Source organism: Cupressus sempervirens, chromosome 6 (assembly GCF_028749045.1).
Source record: "Cupressus sempervirens isolate cs-2001-9-10 chromosome 6, ASM2874904v1, whole genome shotgun sequence".
Classification (NCBI taxonomy): Eukaryota; Viridiplantae; Streptophyta; class Pinopsida; order Cupressales; family Cupressaceae; genus Cupressus; species Cupressus sempervirens.
This window is the reverse complement of record NC_143123.1, coordinates 12,327,102-12,345,000: the sequence shown is the minus strand read 5'-3', so window position 1 is coordinate 12,345,000 and position 17,899 is coordinate 12,327,102. Positions and strand designations below refer to the sequence as shown.

At 32.4% G+C, this 17,899-nt stretch overlaps 4 non-coding genes across 4 annotated transcripts; all 4 read right to left on the bottom strand.

Annotated features, from left to right (window-relative positions):
• Window positions 1–11,530: 11,530 nt before the first annotated feature.
• TRNAL-AAG (transfer RNA leucine (anticodon AAG)) lies at window positions 11,531–11,611 on the bottom strand. The gene has a single exon. It is a non-coding gene; the product is annotated as a tRNA-Leu (tRNA).
• Window positions 11,612–15,001: 3,390 nt separating this feature from the next.
• On the bottom strand, window positions 15,002–15,073 carry TRNAP-UGG (transfer RNA proline (anticodon UGG)). Its single transcript has one exon. It is a non-coding gene; the product is annotated as a tRNA-Pro (tRNA).
• A 79-nt stretch (window positions 15,074–15,152) lies between these two features.
• Window positions 15,153–15,233, bottom strand: TRNAL-AAG (transfer RNA leucine (anticodon AAG)). Its single transcript has one exon. It is a non-coding gene; the product is annotated as a tRNA-Leu (tRNA).
• A 678-nt stretch (window positions 15,234–15,911) lies between these two features.
• TRNAP-UGG (transfer RNA proline (anticodon UGG)) lies at window positions 15,912–15,983 on the bottom strand. The gene has a single exon. It is a non-coding gene; the product is annotated as a tRNA-Pro (tRNA).
• Window positions 15,984–17,899: the final 1,916 nt, after the last annotated feature.

Genomic DNA, 17,899 nt, shown 5'->3' with positions numbered 1-17,899 from the left:
TCTAGCATGTTGTTGTTTGAGGATTTTGAGACACATAGACATATTATTCATTACTCTAACCTTATTGTTATTATTAGAGTAATTAAATATTTTCTAATTAACTCTGTTCTACTTAATCTAAACTTTATGCATATAATAATTAATTCTTTTATTAATTATTATCATGCAACCTAGGTTTTACCTTTTAGGGTTTTGATATCCTTTTATAAGGATTGATCTCTCTTTGTAATTTACACACTGATCAATTCACTTTTGATTAATAGCAATTTCTCTTTTTGCTCATCAAGAATGTCTCATCTCTGGATATGGGAATTCCAGCCTCGATAGCTTTTGCTCCTCTCTTTCTGTGATAGGTGTTTGCATACACATGATTCTTGGGAGTTGTGGGGTTGATCTTTCATCAACTTCAACCATTGTAAATAATATTCAATTGATATCGTATTGTGGTAGGCCTCTTAAAAAGAAGTTGTGGAAAGTTCATGAATCTAATCACTAGGCATTACTTGATATAATAAGGGTTAGAACTGATCCAAAAGGCTCCCTTGATTGATTGTGTGCTATATAGCTGAATCATTCTACATATGGTAGAACAATTTTGAGAAATTTTTATGTATCTCACGAGAAATTTCTTAACTTCATAGTGACATGCATATTTAGATGTCAAATTTTGTATATATATAAAAAGAAGACATGTAAGTTATGCATATTTAGATGCCATATTTTGTATAAAAAACTGATAAGAGATGTAAGACGTTCATATTTAGATACCAAATTTATATATAAAATGAATAAGAGATATAAATTTTGTATATTGTTATGGTTATAAATTTGGTTGTTGAAGACATGTATTTTATGGAATTGATTTTGTATATTGTTACAATAGTTAGATGGCCCCAAGAGGTCAAATCTTGAACAAAGATTTACCTAATGCTCCAAATGAATTGGATCACTTGTATATGTATGACTTGAAGTGTTTCAATAGGTTTTAGGCTTAGGAAATGGGTTTATCACCAATCCCCAATTTGCTCCTATTAGGCCAATAAGCCCCAATTAGCCCTCCAATATTATCCTCTTGAGTTTTTCTACCCAATTTCCCAAAACATTAGGAAAATAAATTATATATTTGGATACCCATTTGGCTTCTCTACAATGTATAAAAATATTGGATAGTGTTGTTTTGGACTGTGTCCTCACTGGACCACACTATGGCACCCCTTTTTAAGCTTAAAATATGCCACTTTTACAAAGAAAATAATCTTTATCCTTAACCCCTAATTCCCCAGCTTTATACAGTATCTAATTAGATGTCAACACCATAACTTCAATAGGTTTTAAGTCTTCTTGGCCTTTTAAACATTTCCAACCATCAAACCCTCACCATTTACTCCCAAAAACTAGGGCCTTCTAGAAATCCACTCTCCAATCACTTCCAGAATTGGTTCTTTCAATGTAAACCTTTAATTAAACATATGTAATTAACATTGAATCAAAAAATTACCTCTTATTAAGGAAGATCACTGGCTATTATACCCTTGCATTAACTTTATACCCTCAAATCATGCTTCCTCATGATGTAAAACCCTCAATCCTTCTTTCCTTTACCTTATTTGATTAGTTCTATATAATAAATGTTATATTGGATTGAGATATGAGAATCAACCTTTAGATTCAAATATTAGGTCCTTGAATCCATATTAATGCACCAAAATCAAAGGACATTTGACCATTCTATTAGAATTATTAGATTCAAATGCCATAATTGGCTTCAATATTGCATAATTGATGTCCTTAGATTCCTTATAGGTCTTTGTGAACCCTGCCCCACTCTCCTTCTCCACTCTCTCCACTCTCCCTCTCCCTATCCCCACTATCCTCTCCTCTTTGTCCCCTATCCCACTATCTCACCCTCTCCTCTCTCTCCCTTTACCTCCTTTGCATCCCCTCTCCCACTCCTCTCCCTCTCCCACTTATTCACCTTCTCATTCTAAGCAACATTGGGAAATGATCTTTGAGTGAGCATATCTATGAGATCGCGTGAGGTATTGATAAATGGCCAGGTGCTACAGGATCATGTTATCGAGCCCTACAATAACCTATCTCAGTTTTAGGAGATCCAACTTTTTTTTGGATTTGGCATTCCTTTCTTGCCTAATGCCAAAAGTTGTAGTGTTGCCAAGTTCAGATGAGTAAGGTTGTGTAAATTTCAAATTGTTCATGCTAGGATCAAATAATATTCTCTTTAAGTTTCTTTGGTTGGGTTTAGGCTAGTGCTAACCTCATTTTAGCCATAAAGTCCCTCAGACATTATCAAACACATTGCACGAAAGTGTCCCTAAGGGTGTCTAAGCAACATTGGGCAACAATATTGGGTGGGCATATCTCAGAGATGATGCGAGGCATTGATGAATGATCAAGTGCTACAAGATTGTGTTGTTGAGCCCTAAAATGACCTATCTCAGTTTTAGGATATCCAACTTTGTTTGGATTTGGCATCCCTTTCTCTCCTAATGAAAAAAGCTACAATGTTGCTTAGTTCGAATGAGCAAGCTTGTGTAAATTTCAAATTGTTTATCCTAGGATCAAATCATCTTCTCCATTAGCTCCAGTTGGTTAGGTTTAGGCTTCTGTTAACCTCATTTTGGCCACATAGTCCCTTAGACATTATCAAGAACATTGCACAGAAGCATCCCTAAGGGTCTCTAAGAAACATTGGGCAACGATCTTTAAGAGGGCATATGTCCAAGCTCATGTGAGGATTGAAAAAGGGTAAGGTGCTATAGGATTTCATTATTGAGCCCTAAAATAACCTATCTAAGTTTTAGGAGATCCAACTTTGTTTGGATTTGGTATCCCTTTCTCGCTTAATTCCAAAAGTTGTAGTGTTGCTCAATTCAAATGAGCAAGTTTGTGTATATTTCAAACTGTTCATCTTGAGATTGAATCATCTTCTCTATTAGCTATGGTTGACTAGGTTTAGGATAGTGCCAATTCCATTTTGTCCATAGAGTTCCTTGGAAATTATTGAGCACATTGCATAGAAGTGTCCCTAAGGGTCTCTAAGCAATGTTGGTGACCTTGTAAGGCTAATTGCTCCAGTGACTCGATCCCGTAACACCAAAATTGATTTGATTCAACCATTTCATTGTGGAAGTGTCATTTTGAGAATTTTTACATCCTGAATTAACCAAAAAAACCTTTGGCCTTTCACTCTTCAAGAAAAAGATGTAAAATTGTCATATTGCAACTTTTGTTGCAAAGATGACAAACAAAGAAAATTCTGAAAAATGCTTACAAAACCTTTTGGAACTTACACCTACACATCTAAGGAGATCTAGCAAGCTATAAAAAACATTATAAGAGCACCTATTTCTCTTGGTTGATCATTTCCCATGTTGGGTTAAGTACACATGCCAAATGGGGGTCAAACCACAAGATAAGGGCTTATATAAATACGTCAAAATAAGTGCATGATTTTAATAGTTTGACACAAATGTAGAAATCATTACATGTTTTTACTTTTCATGTCTTATTACATCAAAATAAGTCATATACGAGTTTGATTACATGTTATATTGAATTTGGATGGAGTAGAACTTTGATTACATGTTACATTGAATTTGGATGAAGTACAACTTTGTATGCACACAATGAACAAATTGGATGGAAATTCAAGTTTTGTGTATATCAAAATGAACAATATTGTGCCATATCAATCATATAGTTACAAAAATATGCCATGTCTGATAGGTATAATACAAATGTCAAATGTGTGCAATACTGATGTCAAATGTGCACAAATACAAATGTCTAATATATACAATACAAAATTTGAATATATATCAATGTCATGTAATGACCACAACTACATATGTATATCTCTATAAATATCTATGATTGTGTTGGATCATCAAAACTCAACCTCTTTGATGCAGTGCATGGCTCACTAAGTGTCTGCAAAAGAAAAATTAAAATGCTATATCAAATATCTTATCTAAAAATAATATGAAAATAACTAAAAATTGGGTTGTAAATTGTTGGTAGTTGAGTTGTTGATTACCTCATCTCTTTGTCTCACACTTGAACTGAATGATAACGGTAATGGGCTCCTTCATGGACAAGCATGACTCCTAACAAAACAATGAGGTAGAGTGACGATGGGAGACACAACAACCGATGAATCAGTGCTCATGGAGGCACAACCAATGATGAAACAATGCTAATACAAGGCACAACCTATATGGTAAGTGATAAACTGTTGGATTTATAGACATTAGTGTTAGGGATTTCTAAATAGAGTAAAAAACAAATATGTACTGGAACCTGAGTTGGATCTCCCGCACTAGTATTAGGTACAAACATTGATGAATTTTTTTTTATGAGACACAACTTGTATGGTAAGTAATAAAAAGTTAGTAGATGTAGGTGTTAGTGATTTCTAAATAGAGTAAAAAAATTATATCCTGGAGCTTGAGCTTGATCTCCCGTACTAGTAGGAGGCACAAATATTGATGAATTAGTGTTGGAATGAAGGTACAACATGTATGGTAAGCAATAAAATGTTAAAATTATAGAGTAGGCATTAGGGATTTCTAATTAGACAAAAAAAAAAAACGTACTGCAACTTGAGCTAGATCTCCCATGCTAGTAGGAGGCACAACCACTGATGAATCAATGCTCACCTATGAGGCACAACCTGTATGGTAAGAGATAAAATGTTAGAGTTGTAGAGTAGGTGTTTGTCATGTCCCCTTTTCAAATAATTAAAAATAATAATATTTTCTAAGGTAGGCAGGCCCAAAAAGGTGAAGTTTTGGAAAAAGGGGATAATCTTTGGAAGCTAATGGACTAATAAATGAAAATTATTATTAAAATATGTTTTATTAACCCCACTTGGACGTGAGTTAGGATTATGCCCTCTTTTAAGGGGTTTGGAGGCATTTTGGGCTCATTCCAGAACTTGATTTTTGCTCATTTCTTTGTTGTTCTTCAGAGGCTGCCAAACCTGTGGAGAAGGAGACCCAAGAACGGGAGTTTGCAAGTTTATAGGAAGGCTAAGGATGGGATTTTAAAGCCATTCCATGTGCATGCTCATGCAGAGTTTTCCTTTGTGCTGAACAGTGCAGATTTGTGGGTTTTCGGGTGTGTTTTTTTGTAAGAGTTTGGTGTTTCCAGTTGAGTATTTCATATCAGTTTGGGTTGCTTCTGTATTTCAGACTTTTAGATGTTAAAATAGAGCTGAATATATGTATTTGGTCGTGATTATACTTCTGTGATAGATTATTAGTGTTTTTGTGGTGTTTTCGGGCTATTCTATGTTGTTTTCGGGAGCCCGATGAGCATTGTTTTTATCCTCTGTTTGGGAGCTATTGTGTAAATGTTATACAGATCTAGAAATGTAATTTTTTAGGCTTTTATGCTGCTGAAATTTCTATAAAAAAATGTCCACTTTCAGATTTATTAATAATATGTGAAGCTGTGAAGTTTTTGGCACTATTTCCGGCATACCCGATTTGGGGTTTATTGAGAAATTGGTGGATCTTTGAAATATTGGTTGTTTGATCTTAAAGATCTGATTAGAGGCTTGAAATATCATAAAAAAATCAGAAAAGGGACATTTCAGTGTTAGGGATTTCTAAACAAAGTAAAAAATGAAATACGTATTGCAACCTTAGCTGGATCTCCCATTCTAGTAGGAGGCATAACCATTGATGAATCGATGCTGGTCTGAGGCACAACCTACATGGCAAGTGATAATTTTTTTAGCATTGTAGATGTAGGTGTTATGGATTTATATCATACACACAAGACATCCAAATTGATATCACTGGAGGGCTTCAACTAAGAATATGCATGCATACCTCAAACCTTTGTTGCGTTTGACCCCATATTTGATGCTAAGGACTCTTAAAAAAATGAAATGAGAAAGGATTTGTATGAAATCATGGAGGGTGATGTAATAGGTAAAAGATAATTAACACATGTTAATAACCCAATTTTGCTGATAATTACTATAAAACTGAAAAATACATATACTCATTTGTAAATGCAATTGTTTAATATGTATATAAATCAAATGCATACCCTAACCTAAGATGCATGTCCTATACTCGTAGGAGAAAACACCAATGATGAGGCAACTTTGACAAATTCTTGGATGAAAAAACATAACATGTTATGACACAATGATGAAATTTAATTGAAAGCAAATATGAAATTTTACCTCTTCCCTATCTTGAACATCAGTAGTGTTAGGTGCATTCATCAACCCTGCAAAGCTCAATTCTTTCTACATATATTCAACATAAAAGTCACCACATATTCATCAATGTTAAGTACATGTATATATATTCATTCATAATAAAATTCAAGATATAAACTTGACTTGTATTTAATACCTTTTTGTGTTTTGATGTGCTAGCTGCTTTCTTTCCCTTTTCTCCTGACCTCGAGCTACGTGGGGTACCCTAAAGAAAAAACATAAATAGCATAAGAAGAATGAATAAGATACATAATGAATTCAAATCAAATTGCAAACTTGATAGGTGTGCAAAATATGATAATGCATAGCTCTCAAGGCCAAAGTTAATGGCAGAAAGCATCGCATCATCAACTTGAGAAATTTCACCCCTGACAAGCCCTATAAAATTAGTAAAGAGTATTGCTAGAAATATGAGATAATATTGTAAATGGAAAGAAGTGCACACACATGACAACAAGATCATATGAGGGCAAGAAGATACAAGGACATGAAGGTCATTGAATATTTTATTGATCATTCTTCATCATAAGCATTGTTTTGTATACCCTGATATAAGGGATTTAATAAGAGTGAGTTGATTCTTCCTGTGGTTGATTGAAGGTACAAAAAAAATGGTTCTAAGATGTTTAATGGAGCTTAGACAAGGTGAGGATGATATTGGAAAGATAGGAAAAAAGGACTAATTGGGGCTAAAAAAGGCTACAAGTCCTAAATTAGAAGGAAAAGAGAGATATGAATGAACTTTTGGCACCTTGTCAAGAAATACAAGTGTAGATTCATGACCTCCACACTCCTGCAAGACACCCTAGGTGATATGGAGGTTGCTAGGTTCTTTGATGGGGATGGGTATATGGAGGATGGACTCAAGAGGTTCATTAGATGGGGTTTGGGTAATGCTAGGAGTAGGAGATGAAGATAGAAATTGGACGGATTTGATGAATGGGAGGGATTAAATGATGGTAGGACATGGAAGGGGATCTATAAGAGGGGTTTCAATGATGGTAGGAAAAGGAAGGGGATCTAGAAGTAGGGTGGATGAAAGAGGGATGATAGTTATGGTATATGGAAGAGGAATATTGCACATGGGAGATGGAAAGGTTTCAACACTGGCAACTTCACATGATGTAATTAGATGATGACTCATCAACTTAACTTAGAGATGGATATTCTATTGGCTTCCTTGTAAAACTCCTTAGAGGCTTGGGTGTTACTGTATGAGGTGGAGGATTGCCAGATGTAGATAGTGGAAAGCTATATAAAGGAAAACTATATCTTAAGGCATAAAATGGATGGAATGATGTAAGGTTTCAAAGTCCAAAAGCTCTTGGCAAGGAGGCTTGGATGAAATAGGGTTGGATAATGTCATAACAATTAAGAAACAAGATTTAGAGAACTTTTTATGTTATTTCCATAGCAATTAAGAAACAATATTACGAAGCCAATGTATTATTATATTCTTAAGAATATTTTCAACTTTACCTCGAGTGTTCTTTCTCCTAGCCTCACACCTCTAGCAGAACAAGTACTCTGTGGTGTTCTTGTACCGCTTGTTGCACCTTGCATTGCATATTGTTCACATATCAATCTAGAGTGTTCTATAAAATTTTAAAAATGTACTTTTACGATATTTAGTTGATTAAATAATAACATGTGAAAACTCAAACAAACAAACCCTTGTCTCCTCTCCACCAAGGACCATTGTCATCAAATCACCTATGAGTGTGAAATATCCAACTCTGGATGCATAACAAGTCTTCCCACAACATACACATGGATGGTATGCCAATCCATCTTGAGTCGTCTCACTATCCAACCCATTACATACATGCTGGCAAGTAAAATACACATGATGATCGTGCCCTAAAGACTGTAATGATGCACATGATGACAATGGAAGTGGAACAAGTGAGGACAACATTGGTGGTGCAGGTGATGATGATGAAGCTTTCGTAGGCTGCAATGACCCTAATGATGCATCTGATGATGGTGGAGGTGTCGTAGGTGAAGTAATACCACCTAGCCATGACCCATGATGAATAATGACATATGTCATTAATGTAGCTACATGAAGAGTCTACAAATCAATAGACTTCTTTACGACTATTGGGACCACAACATGAGACATGGTTTTTCATGTTGTACATCTCCTCTTATGTTGTGGTACCACCCTACGATGGAGGGGGGGGGGGGGGGTGGTCTATCTGATACAGAGCCTTTCTCTCTGCCCTGGAACTCACAGATGTCAAAGTAATTTGGCTTCTCACCAAGGATGAACTCATAGTATAGCTTTCTCAAAAAATATAAAGGCACCTCATAATTATTACATGGTAGTAGGTCAAATACCATATACCACCTATCCCAAAAACACAATCTCATCTTAGCATGAGTGCACCAATCAATAGGAAAATTTTTGGTTGTTTCTAATAGGGAGTTGCCAGAATTAGGATCAATGAAAAGAGCAGTACCACCCTACGATGGAGGGGGGGGGGGTGTCTATCCTATACAGAGCCTTTCTCTCTGCCCTAGAACTCACAGATGTCAAAGTAATTTTGCTTCTCACCAAGGATGAACTCATAGTATAGCTTTCTCAAAAAATATAAAGGCACCTCATAATTATTACATGGTAGTAGGTCAAATACCATATACCACCTATCCCAAAAACACAATCTCATCTTAGCGCGAGTGCACCAATCAATAGGAAAAGTTTTGGTTGTTTCTAATAGGGAGTTGCCAAAATTAGGATCAATGAAAAGAGCACATATAACATCTTTCTTTATGTCCTTATCTTTCACTTGTTGATACGATAATCCATTGGCATAAAATGCATGACACCTATCCCTCTATGAACACTATTTCCTAACCTCCCTAGACACCTCATTCACATTTTGGGCCATTTGTTCAAGTGTATCGACCAGGGTTAAGTGATAAGCAAGACAAGATGACCACAACTTATTCACTATTTGGCTAATGTGAGAGGTATTTTGTGTAAGGTAGTTTATGAGGTCCTATTACATAGCATTTACATGATCTAATGGTATGCATAGAGAGTTTATAGGCGTTCATGGTTGTTTAAGGGGAACATTGAGTGGAGGTTTTTGTGCCAGTGTCGCAAGGGGTGGATGGTTTTGTGGGTGTGTCATAGCGGGAAGAGGGTTTTGTGGCTACCCCACAATTAATGGAGGGTTTTGTGCTTTGGGGGTTGATTGTGTTGTTTGTGTATGAGGAGGTATTTCATGTCTAACTCATTTTCTTGGTTTCTTTGATGCATCTGATAATAAAATTATAAACTAAACAAAAAAAACATTACAAACTTCATTTTTTTAACAAATAGAACCAAAAAAAAATGCAAAATCACCTTGTTTGTGGGATGGCATGGTCAAAAATGTTGAAAATGGCTTGAAACACATCAAAGCCTAATCGAGTGTTGCATTTTTTCTACTCCTCAAGCTTTGGTTGCACGAATGTAGGTGTTAAAATGAGTAGCCCTGTCATTTTAAAAAAAACATATAGCTTTCCAAAACTCGATTGGGTTTTGGACAATTAAAAGTTTTTGAAAACTCGACTGGGTTATTATTATATGTAATAAGGCCAAGCTTGGTAACCAAACTTGGTTGCTTTTTTAGTTTGAAATAACCTGATCAGGTTATTGAAGATTTGATTTTTTTAAAGTAGGTGCCCATTTTTTGTACACCAACTTGGTGGACACACCCAATTAAAAATCTAACCATTATTAAATTCTAACAAAAGATATCTCATACGAATCTAATTGAACCCTAGCCCTTATAATGACCAAACTCTAGCCATAATTATTATCCTATTTGAATCCTAATTAATGTCGATAGACATTCTACAATGGCAAAAAGGGTGGAGTATGATGGTGTTAGCGTGTTAATGTTAACAATTATATTTTTAGCTTAAATTTGACAACCATTTGCACATCAAAATTTCAATATTATTATAAACATAATATACTTCTCAAAAATAATTTAATAAATACCACATAGAAAAAAAATTAGTTGCTAAAATCATAAATTTTGAAGATTTAAAAAAATTAATAAATTAAAGTAAAAACCAAATATAATTTTTTTTATTGCAATGAATTATATTTTAACAATTCTATAATTGATATCTATCAACATTTCTTTAAATAGATTTATTTAAGATATCTATACTAATTTAATTATAAATTAAACTCCAATAATAAACATTACACTCTAATTTAAAAATTAACCTTAAAGTAAACCATTAATAAAACCTAACACTGAGGTTATTTGAAAAGTAATTTGTTTAATTCTATAACACAAATATTTTATTTATTGTGAGATATTTATCTATTTATCATTCTTTAACAACTTTATATTGGTTTCTAAATAGTTATACTTTGCATATTTTAAATTGAAGTATAAAAAGTAGTTTAAATTTTGAATAATGATTATGAATTAAACATTTCTAATCAATTTTCAATTTTACATGCAAATCATTTGACAATCTATAATTACAATATTTTATTTTTAAACCTCTAGTTTTAAAATATAAATAGATGTAAAAATCTTTCTAAATTCTTATATATATATATATATATATATATATATATATATATATATATATATATATATATATTCTAGAAATATTAAAACATTTCTATAATTTTCTACAATTCTAAGTGTACACTAAATCTGAGATAAATATTAGAAGTACATTCAAATTAAAAGTCTTTTAAGTCTGGTTAAATTAAGTAATTTTTTATTTTTTAATTCATGAATCTCACATGCATGCTAATGTTTTTAGGGTAAGAATTTAAACATAATCACATATTTTATATAACATTAGTGATATTTATTGATTAATTGTAAAGCCTTTCAACACTTTTAAGAGCTTAAGGTAGGTTATGAATAGTCTCATTCCTTGTGGTAAAATGATATGTTACTAATAGGTCATATACATGCATCAAAGTTTATTCGCTTTTGAAAAAATTCATATTTCATATCTATGAAATGAAAGCAGAATGTTTCTACTAGGTTTGCAAAGAAACATGTTTGAAAAATCAGATATGAATGGTTTCAAAATAGAAAAAACTTTTTTGGCTCTAAAGTATACAAAATTAAAAAATTCAAATAAAATTGTAAATATTAGTTTAAATTTCTCTATCTAAAATCAAAATCATTTTTAATACCATTAATAATTTTTCACTTATATAATGTACTGTTATGAAATTAGTTTTTATATATTGAAAATGAAACTTGACGCAAAGATCCTTAATAGGGATGACAATGTTGACAGTGGGATTTGAACCCACGCCCTTTCGGACCAGAACCTTAATCTAGCGCCTTAGACCAACTCGGCCATATCAACACTCACTTATACATATTTAAATGTTTAATAGCTCTAAATATTATGCATTTGTTTACGGTTTGCTCTGACTGATATTAGTCAGTTTCTAGCACAAAACAAGGAACAACCAGACTGGTAGCTACAGTGTTGGATTTAGCCAATTTTCTCTAGTGAATATAAGCTGAGTGCAAGGTCCAAAGACATCAAAAAGGGATGAGGTCAGGATCATGCCCCTGGTGAATTTGGCAGCGTGGATGCTCCTCAGTCCTTGCCTCTTATCCGAAGAGGTTTCAAGCACGTGTGGACCCGTATCGAATACCTAAAACGTATTTGTGGATGACCTCCATCAAAAAAAATATAACATTAAATTATTGATAGAATCTATCTATTGAAAATTTCTCAAACCTTGTATAACTGTCTTCTATCAACCACCCACTTTCATGGCCTTTTTATACTGCTGGACTGTTTCTCTATTTCTATCTTTCGGACTGACTGAACAAATACATGAGTTTAAATCATTGATTGCTTTTAACTCTCAAGGTAATTTGGTCCATAAGCACAACTTAGAAATCTTCTACATAAGAGTTGTAAGTAGGAATTCGTGATCTCTAAGAAGGGGTACTAACTAATTATGATATTATGGTTTCTACTCCTTGATTCTTAATAGATCAGGACATGAGAACTTTATATTTAGATAAACTTAGTATCATATGATTGAAATTTTATTTTCATCATATATCATGATATTTCGTAGCTCTTTCATGGACTTGGTGTATTGGGTATTTCAGTTTGCTTGGTGTGTAAACTAAAATTAGCTCGTTCAGGTAGGTTTTCCAAAGAATGCTTGAGTTTGTAATGCCAAGTCTTATTAGCGTACATTGTGGTAGAATGAGAATCAGATATGTAAATAGTGAAAATGAATTGGTTTTCTGAGTAAGATTTATATCAGAGGGCTGAAAAATTCTTTGTATAGTTTTTCCTGTTTGATTAGAATCTATGGATCATTGGTATTCAGTGGAAAGCATCATAGTTAAAGATCTTGATTAAGGTTCTTGATTTTTGTTTTGGTCTTTTTCTGTATCAACTTGTTGCTTATCAAGTTTAATTCAATACATAATCAGTTTGAAATTTTGATACAATTCTGATTAACAGTAAATTATTATCATTGTTCATGCAAAAGTTTTTTTCATTTGCAATATGTCAATATTATATGTCTTATGATCTTCTTGCTCATGTTTAAAATATGCCTTCTCTGTTATGTGTCTATATTTATCATTTATTATTATTAAAAACATTTTGTAAATCTGAAACTGAACAACATATTACATTTGCAAACATTATATTAAAATAAAGTTTGATGTAACCAAGTATTTTGTCTTCTATTTTGAAAAATGGATGCGGCTATCCTCCCTACTATTGATTTTTTTGTTTTTGTTCTTTGGTGCATTTTGTGTGGAAATTAACTAGCGCCTTGAAAAATAGTTGTACCCATACCCGTAAAAATGCCCTAAACCCTGCGCAACCTTGATAAGAATCTATCATAGAAAAAAAAATCCATGTTTCCCTGTATTGTAATCCACTCACTTTGTCTGAAGAAAAGTTCTAATCAACAATAGGGATGATGAAAAAATGAACATGCATATTAGTATCATGTCTAATCTTTACTAGGAATTGGAGGTTCTCACTGATTTGGAGCATTATGCATGGAAGTTGCAGAGGCATGGTAATTTAAGGGCAGATAATGGTAATTTTAGCAAGAGTATTGACAACAAAAGCTTTTATGGCTGCAATAGAAAATTAGGTAGAAAAAGCAACGCATGTTTCTTTGTGCTTTTTTTTTCTTTTTTTGGGGTTTCTACAATTCTATTGTCCATCCAGCTAAATTGGAGGATATTTTCTCACTTCAATTATATAGCAATGAGGATATTATGATGAAAAACATTGGTTTCCTGTGGTCTCAAGGCCTATTGAGCCCTACGACCAGAATAGATCCCTAGACTAGTTACAAAAGGAAAATTTAGTTTTGCTCTTGGCCTCTCTAAAAAAACAATAGGTTGAGATCATAATTATAATTTATGTATTATAAAAATAAGTTTTATTAATAACTAATTAATAAAACTAATTACAATAATATATGCTTACAACAAACTGTCCAAATATTTTACTTCTCAATATAAATAAATGATTATAAATTCTATAAATGACTTAAACACATGAGAGCCATTGAAGATAATTGGCAACTGTGAAATCCTAAAAAGTTGCATCAATCTCAAATGGCAGTCATTCCAAACTCACAAATGTAAAATGAAACTTGTTTGACATAATAATTGCAAGGTTTGTAGAAATCACGTTTGAGAAACGTTTTATAAACTTGAAACAAATGCGTTCGGTGGACATTAGGTTCTTCAGTGTGCCATGTCCCTCAAAATGCGAATACACAAATAGGGCATTTAGTGAGTTCATTTGAATTCTTAAAATAATATTTCATTTCAAGGCAAAATATAATAAATTGGTTTTCCAACTCACAGATCACAGTTTTTTTTTCCTTATCTTTTTTATTGTTTTCTTATGTCTTAGAATGTTTCTCGATTCAATTGTGTTACTTTTTTGCATGGAGTTTCGGATTACACTCTGTGATCCATCATTCATGCTTTCTATCCTCTTCATCCTGATCATGGAACACAGAATGTGATCCGAAACATGGATGCAAAAAATAACACAATTGAATCCAGAAACATTCTAAGTATTCTATGAATTGTGAAACCTGCTCTCTACTGTCTCTTATGTCACTGTATGTTTACAGCTCTCGGCGTAATAAAAAATATCAGTATCATGATGACGGGTTGCACAATCTCAGTATATTAAAGAGCGATGAAAAAATACAATCGAGAAACAGCAGCAAGATTCATACCCTGTATTTTATAGCCGAGGAAAAGGAAAATCTACAGAAGATTTAAAATTCTTCGTATAGTTTTTTTGGGTCGATAAAATCTATCATAGAGAAAGCATTCGTGTTTCCCTGTCTAGTGACTCCACTCAATTTGTTCGAGAATAATTGTAATCAACGATACGAATAATGTCGTTTAGGAAATGGAATTGTACATTACCGTCATGTCTAATCTTTGTCAGGAATTGGAATAGTTCTTCCAGCTGAGTTGAAAAAGGGAAATTTGGTTTGCTTGAGGACCTCTGAAGATAATTAGGGCCTGCAACAACAGACTATGGTATGCAAAATTCAAGCTAGCTGAATATCCACGAGTCGGAGCTCTGGTTTACCAGATAATGCATCTGAAGAACTGTAGCACCATTTAAGAGCATAAAACTACAACCAGTTGTTTTACACGGGGCCAAGAAAACCCTCAAAAAGTATCAAATCTTCGAAATATGCGATTGTGTAATGAAACATAATATGGGGCATTCCGAGAATCGAACTCGGGACCTCTCGCACCCAAAGCGAGAATCATACCACTAGACCAAATGCCCTGTGATAAAGCCCTATCAGCTAAAGCTGATCATTTGAGGAAAGATAAAATTTAACGCAGAGTCCTTGAAAAGATTAACATGTTGACAGTGGGATTTGAACCCTCGCCCTTTCGGACCAGAACCTTAATCTGGCGCCTTAGACCAACTCGGCCATATCAACACATGTAGGTAATGTGGTCTAAACTTATTTAAATCTTCAATAGCTATAAATATTATGCATTTGTTGACGGTTTGCTTTATCAGTCAATGCCTGGTGCAAAACAAGGAACAACCAGACTGGTAGCTACAGTGTTGGATTTAGTCAGTTTTCTCGAGTGAATATAACATTAAGTTATTGATAAAATCTATCCATTGAAAATTTCTCAAAGCTTGTATACTGCCTTCTGTCAACCTCCCATTTTCATGGCCGTTCTATACTACTTGACTGTTTCTCTATTACATCTTTCAGACTGACTGAACAAATATATGAGTTTAAATCATTGATTGCTGTTAACTCTCAAGGTAATTTGGTCCACAAGCACAACCTAGAAATCTTCTACACAGTGGAGTTGTAAGAGATCATCATTTCCGCTATAAAAATTGGTATGCAAACTGGAACAATATCCACAAAATCGGAATTATGGTGCTTTCAAGTTTTCCAGAGAATGCATTTCAAGAACTGTAACAGCATTTAAGAGCATAAAACTACAACCTTTGGTTTCATAAAGGTCACAAAACCCATGAAACGTAGGTTTCCCAAACAAGTGCATCTCAAGAACTCTACTACAACCTTTCATATTATACAGGCTCCCCAAACCCATGAAAACTATCAAAATTGCAAACAAATATATCATAGTCTGGGGCATTCCGAGAATCGAACTCGGGACCTCTCGCACCCAAAGCGAGAATCATACCACTAGACCAAATGCCCTCCGCTGAGCAGATCGCACACAATTATGTAAAAATTATATTTAAACTTAAAATCGTTGAAAACGATAAAAGTGTTGAGAGTGGGATTTGAACCCACGCCCTTCCGGTGGCGGAAATCTTCTAAATTATGTTTTACTTTATGTTAAATATTAAATACTATGTATTCGTTTACATTTTACTCTTACTAATACCAGTCAATGCAAACAACGAACAGATTGGTAATTACAGTGGTAAAACATTAGACTCTCACTAATTTGATATGTTCAGTTTGCTTGGTGTGTAACCATTTTCAAAGAATGCTCGAACATGTAATATGAATTCCTATTCTTAGTGCACATTGTCTTGGATTCAGAAGAATTATTTCTTAATAGTGGAAGATTCATTTGTTATTATTGTATTCGTAGGCTATTTCGCAGGCTAGTACTATTGTATTTGCAAGATTACTCAATTAATTTAACATCAATCCAACAATCACAAGCACTTATTTTGAAATTATTAAAATATAACTAAAGTCTTGTTATTCATATATAAGTTTTATATTTTATAGAAATTATATGATTGGTTGATTTGGTTTTGCATTATAGGAACCCTTTTTTCGGAGGTTCTCCTAAAATTTATGACATAGAATATTGAATTATATGATTATTAATTTTTCACTACATTTAACCTTTACCAAATACTAACAGTATTAATTTGGTTGTTTACTTTCTTTTAACACACTCTTTATTTGTCATCTTAAATTCTAAAACACCTTATACTATAATTATATTGTACTATATTGTAAATTCTAAACCTAATCATATTTAAAAATTCAAAATATTCAAACAAAAATCAAATACAAAATCTTATCAGCCTAAATGTTTTTCACTTCCAAAGTTAAGTACGTTTTGGATTTGAAGTTTTTAACTATTCAAATGCTTTGTATGACTAAATATATTAAATTATCTAACATGATTGTAATGATTGTAATAGGAAGACTATATTATTTATTTTTTATTTATTAAGTTTATGAATCATATCACAATTGTTTTGAATTTTTTCAAAAATTTAATATCAAAATCACAACCAAGATGAAGGTTAAGGAGATTAAAAAATATTAAATAAAAAATCCCGAAGCAACATATATAAAAAAAATATTACCATGTAAATTAATTTGTTTATTTTTTAAATTTAAATTAGAATTAACATGGTATGCAAAATCATTGTATTTTCTATAATATTTTATTATAATATAATTTGACTATACAACTATTTTTTTATCTATAAATAAATCTTCCTATAACAATACATTATTCTAACGACAAGTACATGCCACTGTGTGGCACTTGTTTCATTAAACTTTATTTTTTTTAAAATTGCTTGAAAATGGTCTAGATTTTTTTAGACTATTGATCTTTTGTATGTCATTAAAATTCCCCCTTTCATTCATTAATATATATTTTCTACTTTAATTGCTCTTATATTGTAATTATAAAAATAGAATATTACAATAATTATAAAAATATAATATTATAAGAATTACAAAAATATTATAATAGTTATAGAAATAGAATATTATAATAATTAACTAATGTATTTTTAAAAAAAAAGATATACAAAAGGATAGATAAAAAAATATAAAATTCTACCATAAAATAATAAAATAATAAAACTTAATTTTATATGTTGGTCTTATTTTTAAAATGAGAGTTTGTGTTTGTAAAACTAACTATGTATTATTTATTAGAAAGTATTAGAAAATAATAATATATAAGATGTTAATTATTGTTTTTTATCATAAAAAATTCAAATGGTAATTTATTATGATTTTGAAAAAAATAATAGAAAGTAAGTATTGTACAATTTTAATAATTTATTTTTTAATATAAAGTATAACTAGCAGTTGCAAGCTTTTGTGCTTGCAATGATGAATTTAAG